Source organism: Cannabis sativa, chromosome 8 (assembly GCF_029168945.1).
Source record: "Cannabis sativa cultivar Pink pepper isolate KNU-18-1 chromosome 8, ASM2916894v1, whole genome shotgun sequence".
In the NCBI taxonomy this organism is placed as follows: Eukaryota; Viridiplantae; Streptophyta; class Magnoliopsida; order Rosales; family Cannabaceae; genus Cannabis; species Cannabis sativa.
This window is the reverse complement of record NC_083608.1, coordinates 46,267,604-46,272,717: the sequence shown is the minus strand read 5'-3', so window position 1 is coordinate 46,272,717 and position 5,114 is coordinate 46,267,604. Positions and strand designations below refer to the sequence as shown.

The 5,114-nt window shown below is 38.3% G+C and overlaps 1 non-coding gene across 1 annotated transcript; it reads right to left on the bottom strand.

The window, feature by feature from the left end:
- Positions 1 to 2,142: 2,142 nt before the first annotated feature.
- On the bottom strand, positions 2,143 to 2,249 carry LOC115715506 (small nucleolar RNA R71). Its single transcript, XR_004011374.2, has one exon. It is a non-coding gene; the product is annotated as a small nucleolar RNA R71 (small nucleolar RNA).
- Between the last annotated feature and the right edge of the window lie 2,865 nt (positions 2,250 to 5,114).

Genomic DNA, 5,114 nt, shown 5'->3' with positions numbered 1-5,114 from the left:
CAAGTGTTTTTAATAGCCTACTCCCTTTGTGTTTCATTAATCTAAATTGCAAGTCAAGAACAGGTTCTTGAGTGCAAGAAATAAAAATAGCATATTTTTTATTATGAATATGATTTCTAATCCCCCTCCAAGGCCAAGTTTGAACCTTTATATAGGAAAGGGGTTGGGGCATCACTGTTAGGCTATTTTTAGCCTATGTTTTGGATCCAATTTATGTGCATTTCTAGCTGTGTTGGGACGCAATTACGCTTGTTTTCTATGTTTTCAGGTTCTTTGGAATAAAAGAGGTCTCGGGTGCAGAAATTCATTAAAAGACGTCTTGGCGAAGAAAACTCAATTTTTGAGTTTTTGTGCATATCCGGCCGCGGTAAACACGAACTTGGCCGCGGTAGATCTCGAGAATTCGAAGCATCGATCGCGCGGCGATGAAGAGGCTCGCCGCGGCGAGTTACGAGATACAGAGAGAGCCTAAATTTGGCAATTTCTCGCCGCGGCGAGAGGAAGCTTGGCCGCGGCGAGATCCCGTACGGACCAGGGGCATTTTCGTCCATCGAACCCTAAATTTCAATTATAAATAGAAAACTGCGATTGAAAGTCAGGGAGAGCGATTTAGAACCCTAAAACACGAGTGAGAGCGGCGGGAAGAGCATAGAGATTCAAGTGAAGATCCAGAATTCATCCTCCAACAGTTCTTTTCTTTATTCCTCTTTAATTTATTTATGTTGAATATTGCTATAGGAATGGTTATGGATTTGTTTCTGAACTAAATTTCCCATTTAGGGAGGATGATGATTGTTGTTTAATGTTTTGCCTAGTTAATGTTTAATTACCATTCCTCAATTCTTGTGTGTGAAATTATCTTAATTTGTTCTTAATTTCATGTTTAAGATTGATCACCTTGTGCATGTTCTATGATCTCAATTCAAAAATCTGAAAAGTGAGAATTGAGAATGCTAAAATTAAGATAATCGATGTTCTATGTGAAACGAAAGTATTTACATGACTTATGTGACGAGTAGATTATTGCTTAATGCTGATTTCATGTTAGTTTAATTAAGGAATTAATTAGATAACATGTGATTTAGAATCTAGAAGATCTGAAAGGAGCTAGGTTGTTTCATAATCTGTCATTCACTTCAAGAATAGGATAGTAATTAATCATTAACGATTTGGGTAAACAACAACAGGATTCTCCTCCCTATTGTCTCATCTTGCTCAACTTTAAACTGTGTTATTAAGTTTTCTGAATTTCTTTCATATTTTACTGTTTTTAAATCATAATTGCTTTTGATTTACCGAATAGAATCATAAGTATAATTTAGTGGTACTTAATCCAATTCCCTGTGGGATCGACCTCACCTGTGTGAGATTTACTACTTGATTGCGTATACTTGCGTAGTGTTTAAAAATATAGCAACAAGTTTTTGGCGCCGTTGCCGGGGAATTGTCTAAGATTAATATTACATAAAATTATACTAACTTCTACTTTGGTATATTTTCTCTTGCTGATTTTTCTAACCTTTTTCTTGCAATATTTTCTTGATTTATTTCAGGAATCCTAAGTGCATGCGCCGTCAAGGACAAACAGTCATATTACCAGTTGATCCTGAAATTGAGAAAACTTGCAGGAGGAATCGAAAGAACAAGAGGCAAGAAAGAGTTTCAAAGAATCGCCGAAACATCGAAGATCATGGTCGCGAATGTGAACAATAATGCTTGGAAACAATGGGGGTAATAACGGTAATAATGGAGGTGCCGTGGAAGATCAAGCTAATGGCCGTAGCTTGAGAGATTACATTCTCCCTACTCGACGGGAGTGCGATCATGTATCGGGCCACGGCGATGGATGCAAACAATTTCGAGATTAAGCCTGCCATCCTTCAAATGGTGCAGTCTTCAGTTCAGTTTGGTGGTCTCCCTTCTGAAGATCCTAATTTGCATCTCTCTAACTTCATGGAACTTTGTGAAACTTTTAAGGTTAATGGAGTTAGCGATGATGCCATTCGACTGAGGTTGTTTCCATTCTCGCTCAGAGAACGAGCCAAGAGTTGGTTGAATTCTTTGCCACCTAATTCTATTGCTACATGGAATGATCTGGCAACAAAATTCTTGTCAAAGTTCTTTCCTCCAGCTAAGTCTGCAAAGCTAAGAGGAGAAATCAATAATTTCTGCCAACAAGATAATGAATCTCTCCATGAGGCTTGGGAGAGGTTTAAAGATCTAATCAGAAAATGCCCTCATCATGGCATAGAAAAGTGGATGTTGTTCACAATTTCTACAACGGGTTGGTTGGTAACACTAGAACTACGATAGATGCGGCGGTGGTGGAGCTTTTATGAGAAAGAGTGATAATGAGGCTTACGATCTATTGGAGGAGATGGCTCTAAATAATCGGCGGTGGCCAGGCGAAAGGAGTCAAACTAAGAAAGTACCTGGTGTGCTAGAGGTTGATGCCATCACAAAGTTGACAGCTCAAGTTGAGGCCTTGACAAAGCTGATTGCAGGGCAAGCTAAACAAGCCCAAGTTATTTGTGAGATATGTGGAGGCAACCATCACTTTTCGCAGTGTCGAGCGGATGTGGATAATTTGCCAATGGATCAAGCAAAAGCCATTGGGAACTACTCCCAAAATAATAATTATGGGCACAACCAACGGGGGTTCTACCGGCGAGAGAAATCGGCCCAACAAAACCAACAACAAAGTCCTAGTGGCTCCAATATCCAAGCTGATTTATTGCTCCAATTCATGATGGAAACTAGAGCCTCTATTAAAACTCTAGAAACTCAAATGGAACAATTGGCTACTCAAGTGGCAAACCAAGCTCAAGGAAATTCACCTAGCACTAGTGAGGCAAAAGGAAAAGAGCAATGTAAAGCAATTTCCTTGAGGAGTGGAAAGAATTATGATGGGCCTGATGTGGTACAACCATTCAATGAAGAAGTTATAGATCAATCAGCACCAACTCCAACGTCAATAGAAAAGAAGGCTACCGATAGTCCCGCACCACAACAACAAGCCTCCACCAATCGGTATTGATCATCATGTGAAGATACCTTATCCTCAGAGACTCCGAAAGACCAATCTAGACAAGCGAGTTTTCAAAATTTCTAGAGGTCTTCAAAAGACTACACATCAACATTCCTTTTCTTTGAAGCCTTGGAACAAATGCCCCGTTATGTGAAGTTCATGAAGGAGATATTGTCTAAGAAGAGAAAAATGGAGGACTATGAAACGGTGGCATTAAGCGAGGAGTGTAGCGCTATTTTGCAAAAGAAACTACCGCCCAAGCTTAAAGATCCGGTAGTTTCAACATTCCATGCTCAATAGGGGGTTCTATACAAACAAAAGCTTTATGTGATGCGGGAGCCGGTATCAACTTAATGCCCCTATCAATGTTCAAAAGATTAAAATTAGGGGAAGCAAAACCCACAACAGGTTACTTTACAAATGGCAGATCGGTCTTTGACTCATCCTCGGGGTATAATTGAAGATGTCTTGGTAAAGGTTGGTAAGTTCATCTTCCCTGCTGATTTCTTAATACTTGACATGGAAGAAGATGAGAATATTCCTATCATCTTGGGAAGACCATTCCTAGCAACGGGAAGAGCATTAATTGATGTACAGAAGGGGGAGTTAAAGTTGCGTGTTCAAAAAGAAGAAGAGACTTTCAAAGTATTTGCTGCAACTGAAATTCCTACTTGTTGTCGACTGGAAGTTGTAAAGGATGGTCGAGAAGTCACTACCAACAAGACGAAAGGGAAGTCTAAAGAACGATTTCGAACTGTTCGACGACGTATGAAAAGACTGTTGTGTGGGAAATATGAAGGTGACTCTCAATCTAAGGAAAGCTTTAAAATTTGCAACATTGGAGGTCAGTTTTCTTCGTTTGGCACAAAGGCCCTCATGGATGCGAGAGGTGGATTCTACCCGCCACCACCTCCACCGCCATACTGATGTGGGGCTCAGGTAAGTTTCTCTCACCCTGGTTTATTTTCACACATTGGGGACAATGTGCATTTTAGTTTGGGGGGGGAAACTTAATTTATTTTTTCGCATTTATTTGTTTTAGTTTAGTTTGTTTTAGTTTTTTTTAGTCTTGCGTGATAGTTAAATTGAAAGATGGATTGAATTGTTGTTATTCACTTGTGCAATGGATTGAAACATAACTGTGTGCTTGACTTGCAACTGTTTGAATTAAATTGGATGTGTATTAGAAGGTTGTTCATTTAGACTTAAAACATTTGCTATTCTCACATATCACTTGTGTTCTATTTGGATTGTGGAATGACTGATTGAACATGGAATAGAATTTGTTTGACATACTCTCTTGAAGCGAAATCATTGATGATTTTTGTTTGGAAAGTGATTTAGGCAAGTTTTCTTTGGAACGATTGAGCCTTTCAAGCCTACCTAAAAAAAAAAAAAGTTTTATCCTTAGTATACCCAAAGTTGAGCCTTAGCCTGTTTTTAAAAAAAAAATTTCACCACTTAACTGAGCTGAATTCGTTATCTTAAACTCTTTTCACCCTGAACATACCTTATTATGCCATGAGCCTTGAAGCAAGTTTGGGGGGAATAAGTGCTGTAAGTGAAAAAAAAAAAAAATATAAAGTGTAGGAATGAGAGATTGAAAAAAAATAATATTGTGTGTTGTGCCTATGAAAAAAAAAAGAAAAAAATGTGGCTTCTTGAAAAAAAAAGTTAAGAAAATTATGAGGCACACACATAAGAAAAAAATTGCAATCTCTTATTTCTGTTTTTGGGATATATGGAAAGAAAGCAAAATAAATGTCTAGGCTTGTTTGGTATAATTGTGCTTATGGTATAGTATAGCCTAAATGACTTCTCACCTACCCATGTACCTAAGCCATGTGATTTTAACCGAAAAAGACCTATTGATTCCAGATAGAAATTTGTCAACATTAGTGGAGAGAGGTATGTCATTCAAACTTATTGATCATGTGTTAGTGGGATGTTGGAAAGTTAGAACAGTTGTGATATTGATGGAAATTGCGATGCTTTATGTTTGTATGAATTACTTACTTGTAAAGGGCACATTCAACTTAGTTCTTAGAGTTGGCAAGTTGAAATTCTGGTTATTGATGGATTGAAG